The following is a 21,195-nucleotide window of genomic DNA, read 5'->3' on the forward strand; positions in this document are numbered from 1 at the left end:
GTATGTGTCCTCATGTAAAGCAACTGATGCTATGTAAAACACTCTGATACCCGATACCTTCGGGTCAGGTTTGTGCTATATAAAACTTTGTAAAAAAATAAATAAATAATAATCAGATCTTTTCCATACCATGGCACCGTAATGGCAGACATAGGAAAAAGTTTCTACAGCCAATCAAAGTGCCTATTTTTATAATTTTTGGTACAGTGGGAGTACCGTGGTACAGTCTGTCCACATATGCCTAACCTTTTCGGAGAGCTAACCCTTTTTGAAGAACCAAAGCACCTCTTTAAACACTAATTCCTAAAAATGGCTGAACAAATTAACACATCAGAAAAAAAACATAATAAAGTTGTGATTTTGTGCTAAATGTAGTGTAATTTGTTCATCAATTGTTTTCTGTATCGCATCCTTCCTATGAGAATTATAATTGAAAATCCTACCTTTTTGGAACACCTCCCTCCCTTTTTTGCCCCTGCTTGACTGATCAGAATGAAACTTTCCACAAAGGAACCAAAGTGGATGAACTTTCTTTTAAAGTGTTGTGCAGTTTCGTCAAATGGCGCCAAAGTTCTTAAGCAAACAAGCAATGCCTTTCCTCTGGAAAGACTGACCTAACTCTAAATGCACTGGTGTTAGGGCCCCCAGTGTAATATATATTATATTCTTTTTTGTGGGTTTAACTAAAGTCCCAGTGAAAGGTTACAGATTAAGGACATTGAAAACCAGGTGCTGTTTGTTGTGTGTCCATGTAAGTGCTGAGCCATCTCAAAGTGATTCTTCTATTCATATAGACTGTCTATATAAACATGGAAACCAGCAGCCGATCTATAACTTTATACCTTTGAAATGAAAGCATTGGTATGATTTTTTCTTGGGCTTGTTTCCAAGTTACTCCTTTTAATCCCCTCCACATATTCCTGGTAGTTCTCATATCACTTCAAACGCTAGATATGGTGCAACACAGCTGCAGTGAAACAATTCCGGCCATTCCTTGCAAGCCCAGAATGCATATTCAAGAGCTACCGAATCTCTATCATGTGGGAATGGTATTCACATACTCAGCCATTTCCTTTCTTGGGCTCTCACCAATACGGAAAACATGGCCCTTGTGATGACTTTTTAAAACAAATTATCTTTATTATAAAAAAAGGATCAAAGTATATACAACCACGTTTGTTTTATAAAATAAGTCAACTGTACATCAAGTTGCATAAATACAAGTGCAGATTAAAGTTATTCAATATATGCTTGACATCATAATAAACATTTTGTAGTATCAGTGTTGAAATAGCAGTTAGCATAACAATCACCACCGCTTGGCAAGGGGCGTATCAGAGAATTGCAGTTCAGTAACTCAACATTTCAAAAAAGTTTCCAAAGCAGTTATATTGCAGTTAGTGTTCCCCCTACTGCGTTAGTACAATGGTGAAGGTTATGGAGCACCGTTATCCTGTAGATGTTATATAACCTTAAAGTATGCCATAGCGAGCTCTACCGGCTATTACAGGCCCGCTCCAGCGTTAAAAGCCTGAGCCAAAGGCGAGGGCCTATAACAAGAGAGCGCGCCTTTAATCGTTGGTAGAGCCCACTATGCAGGGCTCTAAGGTTATTAGAACAGTCCACCCTAGAAGGCAGAATGTTCTAATTTGTAAAACAAAGGCCTCACTGAGCCCAACAGGACTGAAATTCCCTCGGGCTCTGTGAGGTCTTTTGTTCACAGCAACAGCAGTGAAGAGACATTGCAATGTTTGAGCTCCTGGCTTCTACTGGCCATTAGAAGCCGGGAGCACTCCCTTGTCTTCAATGGAGCTCCTGACATTCAATTGTTCTGATAGTGCTTCAACAAATTATTTCATCTGCTAATTACTTGTCTGTGCTCTCTATGAGTATATTTTCGTTACAGTGGGGCATTTCTCTATATTAATGATAGCACTTTATATAGAAATGCACACGAAATTGCTGAGCAATAGAGTTAGACCTATTACACATTAGGCCTAAGGTAAAGGAAGACAACTGTCTTAATAACTGCTTTTTAGCATGTGATAGTTTTGATATTCTTGGAGCAGAAAGTTGAAATTCTGTCACCAAGAAGACATCACAAATAGTTTTGAACAGTTTGCAATGCTGTTACCACAATATGTTTCTTTTTTAGCAAATCTTTGTGTCACTATTGATGTAGGACATGTGATTGGGATGCTACAATAAGCTATTGTCATTTGTTGGAGGCTGCAATATATTAGAAAAAAGCAAACGTTCAAGACAACTACATTTGTGTGGTAGAAGATAAGAAAGGCCATCTGCAGTTTGTGCTTTGAAGGTGCTGAGCTATGTAGACTGGGCACAGGAACATCTGAGGTTGGTTGCATTTAACCAGATCTTTGAAGTATGTCTCGCTGAGAAGACTGCTTCAATTTAAGTAGGATAAGAGAAGATTGATTCACAGTCTTCTGCAATCCATATAAGCATGTACATTAAAATGTGGTTAAAGCTGAAAAAGTTTCAAAATGTGGGAAGTCAGCCTCCTGCAGCTGTGTGGAAGAGACCAGTGGCTTAACATACAATTGTGAAATCTTAAAGTGGAGCAAATTCTGCGTATTTGCAATATTCAAGTAGGGCACTTCCCGGCCATCTTGATTGCAGGTGTTTGAGCATACCTGACTTTCCAAAGCCCCACCACCCAACATGACAGATTACATTTTTAGATGACAGTGATTGAAGATATTTAACAAGAAGGATTTTCTGCACTTAGCCCTCTATGAAGCAGACAAGGTCTTTCCTCTTTTGTTGTCATTCAAAATAAGGCAGACTCACCTACCTAGTGTTCATGCCAGAACTCAAGGCTGTTGTGAATGTAACAAATATCCTTGTATCCTTGGGGGCCTTCACTTAAAAATGTTTTTAATGTATCTCTTCTTGAGTCATGACAGCAGAAGATGTCTTCCTAAAACTATACACTCTCCTTCGGGGCTTTTTGCAACAAAGAATGCATCAAATTACAATTACAGTCAAGTCTCTGTTCTAAGTGCATGCCCAATGCAGTTCAATGGACCCACTTACTTAGTGAAATATAATGATATGCAAATCCTTCATGTAAAAGAGAATACTGCTTGTTTCTCTAAAGCCTTCATTGCTTCTGGTCCAAAACAGATGGAATTTTACACCACTCACTATGAACCACATAGTCATAAGCTCTGTAGCATAATATAGCTTTTACCGGCTATTAAAGGCCCACTCCAGCGTTAAAGCCAAGGACCTTTAACGAAGGAGTGGACCTTTAATGGCCGGTAGAGCCCACTATGGAGGGCTCTAAGGCTATTAGAACATTCTACCCCAGAGGGTAGGGTAAAATGTTCTACTTTGAAAACAAAGGTCTCATGAAGCCAGAGGGGATTGAAATCCTCTCAGGCACCATGAGGCCTTTGTTAAACATTGGAATGTTGATGCTCTGGACTTGTACCAGCCATTAGAAGCCTGAAGCACTCCATTGTCTTCAATGGAGCACCCAACATTCCAATGTTCTAATATAAGAAGAATCAGTTTAGTATCTAAGACCACTCCATCCCTCTAATCAAATCTAATATTTGGAGGCACTAAGTCATCGATGGGAAGGTGACTGCTCTCTCTAAATAAGCTTGTAAAATGGGGCAATTCACTTTCTGTGCTCACTTGAAAAATGTGCACATTCTTTACCTTCAGCAAATGAACTAAATGATCTATGTTTATATACCACTTGCTTTTGGGTGTTTTATGGAGCCCTCAGAGACTGTGATCCAATTAGTTAGTGTTCTATAAGAAAGCATGAGAATAGGGTTTGTTCTTCACAAGGTAAACAGAGAATGTGTTACAAAAGAGAATAGTCTTGTGTGCCTAGGTATAATATGAATGCCATTGGATTGAATAATACAATTACAATTGCTCTTATGCCACAAGCAGTTTACTGCTCAGGATGTGTGAGTGCACTATCTGGCATACATCCTCCAATTTACAAATTGTTCCTGGTGCAGCTAAATGTATTTGATGCTTGATATGCATTTTCTAAAAATACTGAAATTGAACCCTTTAGGATGATCAGAGCTACCTCCTCCTTAACACCCTGAATCAATGATTATCTCCATGTTCATTTGTCTGTGAGTGAGCTCTGATTTCTGTGATGCAGATAATCATACTAGATCATTTTAAATGATCTATATTTTTATAGTTTGATCATAAAACCGAGGTACATATTTTCAATTCTACTTTATAAATTTTTATTAAAAAAGTTTAAACAATCAAACTACCACTTTGTTTATTCACCTAAATCTTGTTAGATGGCTGTGGACCAACATAAACTAGATTACTTAGGATCACAAATTGAAACTTCTGACTTGTAGGCGTGGTATGGTAGTGATGCACAATTTCTTAGTGTTTTCTTCAAGGGAAATTTAGATATGTTCCACCCCTCTAGAGTCAGCCAATACCTCCTCTCCTTATTCCTAAGATGTCCTTCTCTTTCTGTATTGAATTTACCTTAGAATACTACAACATATGGATCATAGATGTTGTCGCTGAGTGCTGAGGAATTTTCACTCTCAGCTCTTTATCTGTTTGGTCTCCTGATAGGTTGCTGCTGGAGATTCATATCATATTGAGGCAATATAAAAGGAGAGGCTGTTGTTTTTCAAAATTGTTTGCACAGGGTGTGAGTCCCCTGTTTGCTTTGCCTTAGCCCATGCAGCATTTTTCGGTGCACTGTGAGATACATTTCAGTGCATTAAGAGAATGGTCATCCAAGGTGGAAAAAGCATACAGCCTTTGTTTCTTGATAAATTATTTGTTTTGCAGACTGTCGTTTTTTCTTTGTGGGCAGAATTTTTTTCTGACAGTTTCCCTTTTGTGACATTATATAGTCTAAAATTAATGATTGTCAAACATGATGAAAAGAGTAAAACTTTGTGAAGATGCAAAGATTTCCATTGAACTTCCATAGAACTTTTTGAAAGCTGGTAAAAAAAGAAAACTTCACACTCCCTTAGTACAAATTTTGGCTTGTATAGTATTAATACTTCCAACCATACTTGGGTCACATCAGATTACTCTTGAATCTTGATGGGTTTGCAGAAGATATTTGAAATCCATAGAATATCTCTCATATCCAGCAGAATGAACTATATGAAGGGAAAAAAAGACACACAACATAGGTGTGTCTTTATAGCTTATCGCACAGGAAAATAAAAATAAAAACACGTATATGTCTTAATGTTCTCATGCTATATTTTTCTACCCTTTCCTACAAAATTCACTTTTACTATTTATTTTCAGGCTGTTGCCAGCAATTGAACTTTTATGTTTGGAAAGGAGAATATTTCTCAATCATAACCTCTTCCAAGTGATACGCTGGGGCAGGCTTGTGGGTAGTGAGGTGCGGCACTGTTAGCATTCACTTTTGTTGTTTTAGGGAACTGAAAACCCTGTATTTAGCATCACAAAAAAACTACAACTCTACAGAACCTCTCAACGATATACAGTTCGGAAAACATATGTTAAAGATTTAGTTCACACTGTATCTATATTTATGTTGTTTCCAGTGGATTTCTCTCTGCTTTTGAAAGAAAGCCGAGCTAAGGGTGAAGGCATACAGAATGTTATGTTTCCTTTTCTCAGTAAAATTAAAGCATTGGACTATACCTTACTTCTTTAAAAAACAGAAGAGTGAAGGCAAGCTAGTAATAGCTGATAGAGGGCGTCAACCTAAACTTTTCTATTTCTACCTGTTTACTTTAAATCAGTCTATCCCAAACATTTTAGAAGCATGATCCTCTTTTTAGTAGGAAAGACTTAGGCGACCCACCTAGCTTCAAAGGCCTTGAGGCAGGCAATTTGTTTGGTGCAACTAAAGCATTGTGTGGTAGCGCATTGCCATTTACAAACAACACATTGATTATTGAAACGATCACAAAATTTGCACAAAGTTTTACTGATAAAACTATACAGCGCACAAATGATGTGTGGAAATCTGCTTTGAGTGAATATTTATTATTTGTGCATCACCAAGTAAAGTGTCCTGATATGTTCTGATCCTATTAAAGTCTTTATTTCCATCGCACTTCAAAATTACAAAAAATAGTGTTTCATGTTTTCATTCCTAACTACTGAATGTGTGCAGTTCATTTACAGGTATTTCCATTTTGTGTGTTTCAAAAAGATTGACAACCTACAGCCTTTTCATTCACACTTCATGTACACCAACAAGATTGTTATATATTTCACTTTATTTTTATTTCTCTGACTGCAAAGCAAGAGGTGTTTTAAACACCAATTCCCATGTTAAAAAGTATTCAGAATAAGGCAAAGCCTGACATTTGACCTCTGGCTTTGAAGCCAGAAAATGTGATAAGATAAATACATAATTTAAAGGCATCTTTATATATTGCTTGGACTTTCATGACCCATCAAAAATTGGCATGCCCCACAGTTTGGGAAACCTGGGTTAGATGATTCAGCCTTCCATGACTTGAATGTTCTATTTATTTATTTATAAATTTTTATATAGCGCGAACAAGATCCCGAGGGATATCAGAGTGCTTTACAATATAATGGGAGGAAGGACATAAATGCAATAACCACATGAAGTAGGGAAAAAAAAGAAAGAGGAATGGTCAAAGATTACAGGACAATTGCACCCAGGAGGGTAATACAATAAACAAGTGTAAGCAGGCAACAAGGGGGGTCACAGTTTTTAGTAAAGAAGAGCCATATCAAATGGAGGTACGATGGAAGTAGGAACAATGTCAACAGGCAAGTGAGCCTATCCCTCTTAGGGTAAGAATTTGTTCATTAGGAATCTTTTGGCTTCCAATTTGAACACCTTTGTTGAGAAGATTCTGAGTACTTCCAGTGGAAGAGAGTCCCATATCTTTGGGGCAACGGGGGCGAAGGCTCGGTGACAAGTTTTCTTTTTGTTAAGGATGAGTGGTTTCAAGAGGTAGAGGCACTTCTTGAGGCTTTTACACCACAGGATAGTTTAAGTTTTTGAGCAAGATACATGCCCTCCATGACCTGAATGTTCTATTTACCTTTCTTCTTAGCCTATTTCATTAATTAAAGATGCTTGCCTACAGCTGGGGCTTACTTATAACTCAGGAAGAGGCCATTTAATAACCGCAAACGTCCTCAGTAGCAGACTATACTGCTTTATGATGAACGTTCTTCCTCAAAGGAAGATCAGTGTTGACTTCCAAATGACATCACGTGACGAATTATAGGGGACAAACCTCATAAAGATGAAGTAGTCTGAGAGCAGTACCACTTCTTTGAAATCACTAGAATTATGTGATAATGCAGATTTGTACTATTATTGTTGTGATGCTGGTACGTTACCACAAAACTAGACTTTACATTGGTTTCCCCATGGTGGTTCTGGCATATTTCAACTTTAGCATTTCACTCAGATGGACTCTTAAATATTAGGCATTAAGGGGTATATATTCTTGGTCTAAAAAAGTGTTGTGCATACTCGTCGAAATGTTTCTTTCCATGTTTTATAAGTACGTACTGAAACACCAACAGTAAGTATTGCAGTCACCACAACCATCCCTTCCAGATCGCTTCTTTAACTCTTCCAGGCACCTGTCCCTATCCCTACACTCAAGAACGTTCCTGTTGCCTGGTAGATGGAGAGCATAGCGAATACAATGGCATGTAATACAATGCAAATGGAATTATATACAATGCATAACACAACACAGAGTTATAGGACTGAGCCACATTTTCGGGCCTATGAAGAGGGAGAGGGCTTTTAACAACCAGTACAGCCAGCGGCAGAAGTTCGACACAGGCGCTTCTTTCAATAAATACCTGATCAAAAATGGAACCCTCCAGCTCACATATTATAACATATGAGGATTGAGGGAAGGTCCAGAGATCCGAAGACTGGATGATATCGCATGTATATAGTTAGAGCTTCTTAAGAGGAGCTTTACTCGAGGCACTGGACCTTTCCAGCCTCGTGTTCGTAACAGTTTAGTAAGGGTTTGAGCGTATGCTCCTCTTCGCATTAATGTAGGTCATTTTAACCACACCAAAGCTATTATTTCATTTGGTACCATAACAAAAAAATAATAGCTTCGGTGTGGTTATAATTATCTACATTAATGCAAAGAGGAGCATAGGCTCAAACCCTTACTAAACATGTTATACCGTATATAGGTTGGCAACGTGGGCTGACATTTTGTCCTTCAGAGTTGAGTGTGTTCACGTACAAGTCACGGGGAGCCTCAGACGTTGAAGAGCAATGGTCTTATCATGAGCTGGACATTCCAAGAAGCAGCGAAAGATGGAGGTTTTCGAACAATATGACATGGTAATTGTCTATCCACGATGGTAAGGGGCTGCTTTTATAGCATAACAACCATAAAGAAAAGGCCCAGAAAGGCAGTTCTCCTAGGAGTGGTAATAGTCCCTCCTTACTCTACACACTCCGAAAAATTCTGCTCATAACACTTGCGTAGCAATATTTAATGGTGTTCAGCTCAACTCATCACCAGTTTTGTAAAGTATCTCTCGTTGTCGAAATGTTTCTTTTCAAGTATAATTAGTACGTACTGGAACTCCAACGGTAAGTATTGCAGTTGACAGAACCAGCCCTTCCAGTTAGCATCTCCAACTCCTCCAGGCAACCCTATCCCTACACTCTAGAACTTCCCCATTGCCTAGGCGAATACAATGGCATGTAATACAATGCAAATGAAATGTTATACAATGCATAACACAACACAGAGTTATAGGCCCGAGCCACATGATTGGGCTTATAATGAGGGAGAGGGCCTTTAACAACTAGTACAGCCCCCAGCAGAAGGGATATAAGGCTATTAGAACATTACACCCACTTAGTGTAGAATGTTCTAAATTAAAAAGGCATAAACATGAAGACACACAGTGGAATGCTGGAGCAGAAGGCTTATCGCAGGCATTATAAGCCAGGATCAACTCCATTGTCTTCAGAGGACATCTCAACATTCCAGTGTTCTAATAAGAGCATTAAAACCCAGAGTGCGTTTCTTTGTGTGTCCATGTAAGTGCAGAGCCGTTTAAAGGTATTTCTTCTATCTGTTTTGACGAAACAACCTAATAACACACAAAACAGAAAATGTTTTATTCAATTGAAGAAAAAGATTGTATGATTTTTTGACCTTGTTTTCAAACTAGTCCTTTTAATACTATCCTCATATTCACAATAATCTACATTTGTGGAGATGCATTAATTTATCCCACAAATAGTTTACATGTTTTTGATGATGTGATTAATTCTCAGGGAAACATTAATTTACCCGCAAATAAATTGTTTGTTTATGAATGAAACCATCCGAACCACTAGTTAATAGCCTGCAGTTAATTGGTATGGTGGGTTGCCTCTTGGTGTAACCCTTTATCTATGGTACTGACCACAGTTCTTTTAACGGTTTACTGTTGTATAACTCGTTATCGGGGATCACAGGACACTCTTTAGCCTATAATTTGGCAAAAAAGACTAGTTAAGGCAATCTAATTGAGAATGGAGATAACGAAGTGTGGGACAATTTTTGCAAAATTTGTTCAATTTTTTCATTTTTTAGTGCACTTTTCATCTCTCGTTTTCTATGTCTTGCATTTAAATTGCAAGACAACTCTTCATTTGCTTGTTTATAACAATAACATCTTTTGAAATTATAAATTGCAAGACATCCCCGCCTGCTGAAAAATGTGGTGCTAAAGCTGTGTAGAAGAATGTTACCCAGTCCCTTGATGCAAAGAGGCAGTACATTATGTGTGAATGTTTATGGCACACTCTGCTTTTTAGCCAGCAGAACTTTTCATGTTAGCGAGCTGAAGCCCAAACTCATAACATGGGCATGTGGCAAACAGGTCTTTAAAAAAAAAATAACTGATATCTGTATCTAATATGGTGCCTCACAATCTTGAGTTTGACAATGAAGACAAAAGCAAAACAAATATTTGAGAAAATGTTACGCAAACAAGGATGACACGCATTTATGGTAAAGAGTTAAATTGCTGCCAATTTTGTCTAGTGTTGCATTGCTGCCATGTGCCCCAGTATCATCTGTAAGACGTTTAGTTAAGGGTGGATTTTAAGCTAACACCATGTTGCTTTCTGGGACTTATAGTTTCACTTATAATATTATAGGTATTACCTCACAAATCCAGCATGCAACATGGCATTGGCTAAAAAGTCAATAGTAACTGAAGATACCCCTTTAGACTTGGACTACCCAGCAGCCACAGGATTGAAAACCACTGGGCAACAAGGACTAATTTAGGGAAGTACGGAATGTCCCTGCTCTACATCTAAATTATCACCAACTTTTAATAGTATTTACTCAGTACAGTTGTTATCTCTCTCAACACGTTGGCCTCTCTTCCAATCCTATGCATGTACCTTTTTTTGTTTCATTCAGCTTTTCCATTATCCGTTTCCCTGTCACAACTGCTAGTTCTACTTCGAGCGACAAGTAGCCCGATGTAATATTTGACATGGGCCTCAATGTCAGGGGGGGCAATGTTGCAGCGGTGCTGCTATACAGGCCCGCAAAAGCAGCAGGGGAGCTGGTCCGTCAATATTGCCAGGGCTGCTTTGGGTTGCCAGTCCGGCCCTGGCAAGACCCAGTGCTTTCTTGAGGCGCACCCCTTAGTGGTACATGATGCATTATTGCTCCTCTGTCTTGCATTGTCCTGTGCTCCCTGTTGGCGCATCACTCAGTGATCCCTGTGCTTTTCTGATACAGAACAGTTTGTGCCCCCAGCTGCACATTATCCTGTGCACCTCTGATGCACTTCATTAGGTGCTGATGCAAGGTTTATGTGAGACATTTGTTCTGTGATATTTATCCCTGTATGTATGTTAGTCAGTTTCCATTGAACTTCCATATTTGTTGGTAATTGTGCATTATGATTGGCTCCCTGCGCATTGCTTTGTCAGCATTTAAAAATGTTTTATTAAGTAGCACCGGACAGCTTCAGCCAGCTCAGGCTTTGGGGCTATTCGTGCTTTGCATATTGGGATTTGTAGTTTCGCTTCCAAGTATTATATTACGGGCATTGAAATCACGGCATGTAAACTTCTGTTGCCTGAAAAGGCTGAAGTTGTCACAAGTGGCTTGGGCCAAAGGGGCAGCTTTGCTTTTGGGAAGAGAAGTACCCATAATAAGACTCTTGAGAGATTTCACTGACTCACTATTAAACATTAAAAAAAGATTAAGTTGACACTTTCTTCGTGATCAGCAGCCCTGGTTCTGCTCGTTCTCATCCCTGAAGAGGGGTTTGATTTCACTGCAATCAAGCCAAGCAAGATTAGAGTAAAAAGTCACTCTAATGGATTTGCGGGAAAATGATGGCACTGTCCCGGGGGCATTAAAAGACGGGCACTCTATATTCGACTATCTGAAGAAACCCAATGACTCGGCTGACTTTCAGGAGCTGCGCTTTATATGCCAGCCTCCTGTTGACCTCTTGGTTACAGGCTGGGGACTTCTGATGAAGAATCACTTATATTGGGAAAAGCTTCTGTTTCTTGAAACCTGACCCAGCTCTGAGAGCATTACACATGTTGCATGCACCCTGCTCCTCGGCTCTGGTCCTCCTTCACGTTAACCCAAAGTTCAAAAGTAGGAACTCTGATACAGGAGGGTCTTTTCTACCTTTGGAGCAGAAATCTGAATTCTTAAAGATTTACAAAGAATTGCAGGAGTGTTTCCTGAAACATACAAGACTCATAAATTGCCTAGGCTCGTTCCAAAGTGTATATTTCTTTTTTTTTTGCAGTTTTACATAGCGCAAAATCGACCCGAAGGTTTTAGAGCGCTTTATATGAGCACCAGTTACATTACACAAGGACACATTACTTTTTTTAGGCGCTGGGAAATTAAGTGATTTGCTCAGACTCACGGGATGTACAGCTGTCTCAAAGACTCAAACCTGGTTCCCGAGTCCCAAAGGTGGAAGCTCCGGCCATAGGACCACACCCTGTCCCTGTCTGCGATGCTCTTCCCGCAGCCCCTTCCACCGTGAACTGAACTCTCAGCACCAGACTCTCAGAATGTAACTTTTTCAGCTGGACTAACCTGGTCCCTGTATCCGGCCTGCGCTCCATCATGCCCTGCCTCAACCTGTGAATATTACCGGGTCTAGCACGACTGACCATGAGTGGCTTTTTATCATTTACTCTGAAATTACACAACCATGGTAATTCCACCATGTTGTCAGAATTTCTGCATTCACATGTGCATTTTAGAAATTTTAAAATTTCACCAGCCCTGACTGTATAAGTTCCATTTTTGTGCATAAAGTGTTTTTTTTACTAATGCCACCTTCCCTCAACTTGGGAAATATTTATATGATATTTTCTATACTTATGGCAAATCTCTCCATGTTTCACCCACTGAAACAAGCCACATTTACTAAGAACCTAAGGAAAAAAGAAGTGTGATGCCCCCAATAGAAACACGACCTCTGTGAAAGTAACAGCCTGCTAATTACCAGGCCCAAATTACCATTGTAGTCCACTACCCCTTGTGCTCTTTAGAGGCAACTGGCAGGTATAAGTATTGTAAGTGGGGACGGGTGATGTCTACCAAACATGGTTAAGAGCTGTACTCAACATCTCTACATTATGAAAAGGCAGATGATGTTCTTCTTTTAGGTAGCCTTCAGATAGGCACCCTGTCACATCCTAACACCAATAACCGCATATAGTCAATAATAAAAAGGAACTTACTTTGTATGATAATGCAAAGTAGTCTTTTGCAAACAGTCCATATCTGCTGATCTGTTATGAGTTCCCTTTAACATATCTCCAAGTGCCTAGATTTCTACTACAGTGTATAATTGCCAAATACTTATGAAATTGATACGCATAAGAAGTGGAGTATCTACAGTTCAGGTGGCGCTGCGTTGGCCACTCATCATAGGGACGAGAAACTTTATTGCAACTCTATGTAGATAATAAGTGATCAGCTCTTTCAAGTGTGGCTCAATGGTTAGAGCGGCAGACCCTGATGCAGAGGTCTAGCCCGGGACCAGGGTTCAATTCGCCGCCTCGGCGGGTCTTGGGCTCAAAAATTCCACGGACCTGATAATTCTCGCCTCGGTGCCTATTCCAATCATGGAGTCCCACTCTGCAACTCTGGGCAATAGCTTGCTTAATCTCCACAACGGCCCCACAACGCTAAGGATGCCTGGCCTCCACCTTGGGGGTGCCCAGGAGTGGACGCCTCACAGGGAAAGCCAGGTTGGGTTCCACAGCGGCATTCGTACAAGTGCTTTGAGACCCTTGCGGGTGAGTAGTGCGCTATACAAGTATCAATTTACATTTACATTTAATGGATTGTAAAATTAGATGAAGTAGACATTCATTTATTTTACATCAATACAACATGAGCAACAATTTGCTGATCATTTGATTAGCCCTGAAGAAGCACCTGTCTCGAAACACATATTGGATGTTTTGTTTTGTGTAGCAAACAACAGTATCAATGTGAAATTTGTGAAAATGAAGATAAAGTTTGTTATGAACCAAATACATAAAGAGGACTGTTTATTCAACAAATCAAGAATTGAGATTACACTCTTTTTAATTTTTGGAGAACCTATTGATGGACATGCTTATTTTATAAAAAATGTATTGAATGGGTAACCAGTGCCTCTGAGGGGAATCTCACCTGGCAATTGTCAAGTTTAGGCATTACAATGGTTTATCACAATGATAATCCTACTGACAGGTTTTTCATGGCCTTCATTCCCTCCTGTACCTAAGCTTTGTTTCATTTCCTTTCGAGGGACTGGGTAGTGAGCAAGTATTCTGCATTGGGGCATGAAGGGGCGTGCAAACCCCAAGCTATACAAGTTACCCTTCTCCCCACTAATCCTCCTCTCTTCCATTAGACACAGAAAGGATCAAGGAAGATAGTGGTGAAGAAGACCAAATGCTGGAGGGATACTCATTTTAAAAATGATCACTTGCAAAGTCACTGCTTCAAAATGGCCGACTCTTTATAAAAAGGGAATTTCTAATGTTGTGTCTGACAAGCAATGTGCACGCATTTGTCCGGAAATCTACACTTATTTGTCCAGAAATGTACACTAATTTGTACTTGAAACAGTTAGCATTTACCTGCAGTGATCTCCATATTATCTGTTCAATCTAAAGCATTTCAATGAAATGTCCATAAAGTTGTGCTTTTAGGTCAGTGAAGCAGACCTGCATTAAATCTTTGAGGGGTTGTGCAACAGGTACTTCCTTGTGGGATGGTGGTGATTTGCATTCTTCGTTGGCTTAATTGGCGTTTAGCAGATGATTGATCTGGCTACTGAGATATGTTTCCTTGGAAACAACTCCATTGCATCATCTCCTGTTCCATGCCATAGTATCTCATTTGAGTGGGTCATGCAGTGTAGTCAAAGGGTAAACCTATCATCCATTGATGGTGAGATCTAGCTAAGCCTCAGAAGGTGTTGAGTCTTTACACTTCCAGTTTTTCAGCAAAGTGACTTTGTTTTTATGGTACATATTTTTTGCCTTCAAAATTATTTCAAAGTTTCATGCTCCAGAAATCCATAATTGCGAAAATGTTTTACTAGGAGCCTATCCTTCAGAACACCATCTGAGTGTAGCTCAGATGGTGTTCTGAAGGATAGGCTCCTAGTAAAACATGCTAGATCGAATCAGATATATTTCAGAAAAAAATTGGAGAACTATACCCTGCACTCTACTTTTTATAGTTATCTGTGCTCTGTGGAATTGACAGAATGAAAAAATAATAATTACTTTCCCGGAAACAGAGCAACTATTATAGTCCAAAATATCAAAGATCCAGAATAGAAAAATGGAGGTGGATTTGTCTTTCAAACAGACTACCCATGCTGTGTGAGAAACAATTAAAGGGGGACATGTTTGGTGGAAATTTCTTATCTCACAACATGCCGAGGGTGCATCCAGTATGTTAAGGACACTTTTCAGTGGCAGTCTTCCACAATTCTAACTCCTGCCAAACTTGGTGTGACGACTGTAGCTGAAGAGTCTAGACCGCCGTCTTTCTCAGAGGTAGAACCTTACTTACTCTGGTGTTCTAATGGTGATCTCATAATGGCGCACGGCACTGCCATGAGTCTCTTGATTGTGACAACCTTGATTTACGAAGCTGTAAATTGGATAGCTCGACTACTTGTGGCTCAGATGAATGATCTGCCACGTTTTGTCAAATTCTCTTGACCTCAACTGTCTACACGAGATCAAGGACTTTTTCTTGCTAGTTCAGTTCATCTGCGAGAAGTCCGATGAACCATTTTCCATTCTAATACCCCAGACCACGCACACCAAGCACGAGAGCATCGCATTAGGAACTGGTCGAGTCAAATATGACTTTAACCTAGAAGGTTTTTGTGGGATCACTGCTTGCTGGCAGTGGAGTGCTGAAGGTGGGTATGATGTAATAGAATGGTGGGGGTGGTAGGATTCTGTAAGGGGACTGATTGGGAGAGCAGTTGCTGGAGAGAAGTTGGCGAGGGAGGTTGTTTCTCCCGTGCTGTAACAGAGTTGAGAATAAAGTATCTAAAGCCTACATGTGGAGTCATTCATCTTTACAGTTTTCATGCCTTAGTGACTTTTTCGCCTTGTGATTTTTTACACTACTTTCCAGAAAGGATCCTTCTGTAAGTCATGTTACTGTTTGGGACAAAGTGTGAATATTCCAGATGGGATTTCTCTTTTCTCAACGGTATTAAGTAACTACCCCTGTGTCCAGCCCTTGGCACACACATAAATTACTCAGGATGCTACTGCGAGTTAAACAGGCATTATAGCAAAGTTGAAGACAGGCATGGTTTACTGATGAAGTCTGATGGGTGGTGAGGAGGTGATTAAAGAGGTGGAGCTGTTGTGCTACGCCAGCCTGCTGACTGCAGAACCTAAGATAAAAAACATCCGCCCTTTGTTCCATAAGAAGGTAAGTAATATTTTCAACTCTGAGATCTTCCACCCGCCCATAGAAATCTCATAACCTTGCTCCACATGGTTCCTTTTTTCTTTTTACTTCACTGGATCTGTTAATAATTTGTTTCTTGCAGAAAACACAAAGCATTTTTTACTCAGACCTCTCTCGCTGAGTTCATTTTTCCTTCTCAATCGGGTTCCTTCTGCTTGTCTTGAGGTGTTGTTATAGAAAGTGCTATGACTCTTCTCAATGGTGGTGAATGGCGGCAAACCATCAAAACTAAAACGTTTGAGAGGCAGTGTATTGTCTCACCGGGCACACCTGCTCTCTGTGTCTTCTGTTTGCTGTTAGTCTCAGTTGTTTGGTTACTTTTTCCATTTTCCCATTTGGCATTGTTTTTAGTACTGTAAATGCAGGTGGAAGTAGTTTGTGTGAAATGCCATTGTTTTAAAAATATTCCTTTTTAGGTTGAAGCTTACTATACAAGGCAGCTCTCTGGTTTGCTAAATCTTTTGGCATTCAGAAAGCTTCCCTAGAAATACAATCCGCCCGTTGCTTACCATTGTCTTTGTGGTTTGTAACTCAAATGTAATTGTTTTTATTTGCCAGCTCTTTGTTTGGCTGTCCAGCTTGAGTTTGTCCCTTACTGTATTCTTCCACCAGTACTGAATTTCTTTAAATAGGGCTTTAATTCGTATTCTTATATTGTCACATTTGCTGTGCTTTCAAAGACAGAGGTCAAATGTCAGGCTCTGTCTTTCAAAGGACCTTGGTGTTTACTTTTCTTTCTCTGACTTCTAAGTGAGAGGATTTATGTAACAATCCTGCTGGGTGGCCATGTGAGACAGAAAGGCTGTAGTATGATATTTTGTTCTAGCTGGCAACTCTGGGTGTGCTGTATGATGTTATTTTATTTTCTAGCACAAAACAACATTTTAAATGTCTGTAAATGAACTGTGCAGGTATTTCAGAATATGGAAAGCACAAATAAAGCACATTTTTTGGTAATTCTAAAGTGAGGTGGAAACAAATATTTGAACGTGACCAGAACAAAACAATAGTATAGGTGATGACAGTTTCACACCTTATCGTTTGTGCACTGTATACATTTATTAGCAAAACTGTATGTCTGTGCAAATGTAATGGTCATTTCAATTGAAGATGTGTTGCCTGTAATGGCAGTGTACTACCATACCATGCATATTCCACTCTATGCTACTTCACGCTACTATGTGCCACTCCACTCCTCACTGTGTCACTGCACTCTACTCTGCACCATTGCACGACACTGCACACTACTCTGCATCACTCCACACTATGCCACTCCACTCTACACTGTACTCTACTCTGCACCACTCCATGCCACTTCACTCGTAGCCTCTCCACTCTACACCACTTTTCTCTGTGCCAATGCACTCTACTACACACTACTCTACTATGCACTGCTGCACTCTTTGCCACTGCACTCTATGCCAATCCACTCTAAGCCACTCTAATTTACTCTGTACCACTGCACATTGACACTGCACTCTGCAACACTCCACTCTGTCACTGCACTCTACGCCACTTCACTCTAGTCTGAAACATCTACTCTACGCCACTCTATTCCACTCAGCGCCGCCATTCTGCTCTACACCACTCCACTCTGCGCCACTGCAATCTACTCTGCGCCACTCACGTCTATTCTACCTCACTGCACTCTACGCTGCTTTAATCTATGCCACTGCATTCTACACCAATACACTCTACCCCACTATGCTCAAAAACAGTACGCTTCATGCCTCTGCACTCTATGCCAATCTACTCTGCATCAATGCACTGTACATTGCTATACTCTACTCTGCAATACTCAACACCACTTCACTTTGTCACATTACTCTGCACGTCGCTACACCACTGTTCTCTAAACCAATGCACTCTATGCAACTCTATGCCATTGCACTCTGCAACACTTTACTCTTCAACACTGCACTCTCTGTCACTAAACTCTGCCACTCTACTCTGCACTACTGCACTCTAATCTGCACCACTCTACTCTACGCCATTGCACTCTATGCCACTCTAATCTACTGTGCACCACTGCACTCTGACACTGCACTTGACACTACTTCACTCTACAACTCTCTACTCTGCTCACTCTACTCTATGCCAGTGCACTGTACTCCACTCTAATATGCATCACTGCAGAGTGCACCACTCTAATTTTCTCCAATGCACTCTATGCCAATGCACACTACACCACTGCACTCTACGCCACTGCACTCTGCGCCACCACACTCTATGCCACTGCACTCTACACCATGTCACTCTACTCTGAAACAATCTATTCTACGTCACTGCACTCTACGTCACCCTGTGCCACTCCATCTATGCCATTGCACTCTACACCACTGCATTCTACTCTGCACTTCTCTACTCTATGTAAATATACTATGCCAAAGGATTCTACATCACTTTATTCAAAGCAAAGACAATACACTATAAGCCACTCTACTCTGCACCACTGTGCTTTATGTCACTTCAATATAGTCCACTCTACGACACCCCTCTCTATGACCCTCCACTCTGATGGTCTACTCCATTAAACTATACTACACTATGACACTCTACTCCACTCTATAACACTCTACTCCACTCTATAACACTATTCCACCCTACACCACTCCCCCTACGACACTCCATGCCACTATACTCCACTCTATTCTACAGCACACTACTCCACTCTGTGCCACTCCAATCTACAACCCTCTACTCCACTCTATGCCATTCTACTCTCAAACACTACTCCTCTCTATGCAACTTCACTCTACAACAATCTACTCAGCTCTATATCACTCTACTCTATAACACTCTACTGCACTCTATGCAACACACCCTACACCACTCCACTCTGCTCTACACCACCCCACGACACTCTATTCCACTCCACTGTACAACACTGTACTCCACTCTGACACTCTACTCCACTGTATGCCACTCCATAACACTCCACTCTACTCCACTTCACAACAATCCACTCTCCTTTACCCCACTAACTTGTAGCCATGTGGAACAGCAGCCACGCTGGTGTACAACATGGCTAAAACACATTGGCAAAGCCAGTAGCTCTTGCATAGGCTAGACCTATTGGCTTTGCCAATGCTTGTTTCATTTTACTATTGGAAACCGGAGGTGGTCTAGCCAGTAACAAAATCAGGCGCCTGCCACCTTCTGAGAGCTGCACCAAAGGCACTAGATTAGGTAGATCTCCCTGCGTTGTGGTGCCGCTTGACCACTGAAGTTCATGCTCCCTCTTCTTGGCACTAAACAGTACCATGTGCATAGGTAGATGCACCTCTATCTCTGAAGGCAAACATGTTTCCAAAGCCGAGTTATGCCTTACACTTTCGATGCTGCGATTCTTTCTCCCAGTCACTACCTTGATTAATGTTACCCACTCGCAATAACTTCTGCACAATGATCTTAGTGTTGCTTGAGGAATTCCAGTCTGGTACTGAACATGAGGGTACACGGGTAATAACGCTGTAGGCAGATTTTCCTATGCACATGGCAAAATGTCTGAACATCATTGCAATGAATATTAACATGGGAACCTTAAAGGTAACAATGAACATCATTTTTCAAAATATTCTTGAGAGGTGTATACCTCATGTACTCAATGTCCTCTCTGATTTACAACATACTGTACATTTCTTATGCTGGACTCATGGTGAAACATCACTTCTGGTTTTTACTTGCAGCGATTTGTGCAGCATGTGGCTACAAAAATAAACTGCAAATCACCACTGAATATCAGTCTTTGTGATCAATTCTCAGAGGAAATACATCAGGCCTCATTCCAGAGTTAAAGCTCTCACCCAATAGTAAGCATTACCTGTAATAATTTTTTGTCCGTAAGGTGGTTGGTCGACATAAAAAAGTTTTAAGGCCACTGCTGTAACATTTACAAAGAAGCAACAGTAATGTCAAAATGCTTTTGCAAAGTTATCAGTAGCTTTTTACTTTGAGCTTTATGTTGAAAGCATAAGACCTACATTTTACTGTGAACACGACATGCGGCCCATGAAGTGATGTTCTTGGAGGAATCAATATAATGTGATCCTTTTTTCTCACGTCACATATCATCCACACTTGCATAATGTTCCTTCTGCGGTCGGTAGGAAAGACATTGTGGGCATCTGTCACAGAGGGAATTCGCATACGTTAGGTGGGTGTTTAGAAGCATCTTTCAGGGTAGGTCCAAGATTTACAGGAATAAATAGGAGAAAGTGCTTTTAAAAAGACAGCCTTTACCACTACCTTTACCTAGGGTGTGGCCAAAGGGGCTCTATGTTGGAACACAAACTACGTATGTATATTGTACAGATTTACTGTTTGTCACACACAGTTAAATTTTGGTTGTCTTATCCCTTCATGCTTCACCTGTCAGAAACCTGGTATGTGTGCAGAGGTGCTACATTCCAGTGGACTGTCTGTAAACCTTGCACCTGCTCATGCTAGGGACAATATCTCCATCTTAATATTTTTAGTAGTTCATCATCATCAAATGTATCTTTATTTGGTCAATATTGACCATAAAACCACAATAAAGAACCATATGGAGAGATTTCGTAATTCAATAAAAACGAATTAGAATCAAATTTAAGGTAAGCTAAAATAGTAGTTAAATTAGCACACGCCTTGTGTTCTCGCGATGAATTGTGATTTCTAGAGTGCTCTGCTACCCTGGGACAGGGTGTCCTCCTGCTGGAATCTTAGATGATTCTTAGGCTTTCCCAAAGCAACAGAGAGGGAAAGAGGAGAGTGTGGAGCTGTTATTGGAATATCAGAGGCCTATCAGCTGCTCTCAGTAAGGAGGAAGGGCTGTCCGTGCTTGGCAGTAAGAACTGAGAAGGATTGTCTGTCATGGCCCATGTATGCTTTATGACAATACAGAGAAAGTTAACAAATGAGGAGCGAAAAGAACAAGGATTCGAGAAGCAGAATTGGCTTCTAATAAAGGCTGGACCTTTATTAAAAACTACTAGGTGAGATAAAACCAAAGCGCTTTAGAATAGGAAGCCACCAGTAGTTGGATGCCCGATAGGTGGAGATGCAAACATGCTTGCTTTGTCAGATTGCGGAGGTGTGTATCCGCATAAGATGTGGACGAAAACCGTGTAAAGGGCAAGTATTAGATAGCTGCAGTAGTCTAGGCAGGAATGACCACTGGTTTATGGTAAGACGCAGGAAG

General features: G+C 40.4%; 1 protein-coding gene across 1 annotated transcript in view; it reads left to right on the plus strand.

Annotated features, from left to right (window-relative positions):
• HIVEP3 (HIVEP zinc finger 3) overlaps positions 1–21,195 on the plus strand; it is a 2,131,558-nt gene that overhangs the window by 1,067,998 nt on the left and 1,042,365 nt on the right. The window lies entirely within an intron of this gene.

Source organism: Lissotriton vulgaris, chromosome 2_1 (genome assembly GCF_964263255.1).
Source record: "Lissotriton vulgaris chromosome 2_1, aLisVul1.2, whole genome shotgun sequence".
NCBI lineage: Eukaryota > Metazoa > Chordata > Amphibia > Caudata > Salamandridae > Lissotriton > Lissotriton vulgaris.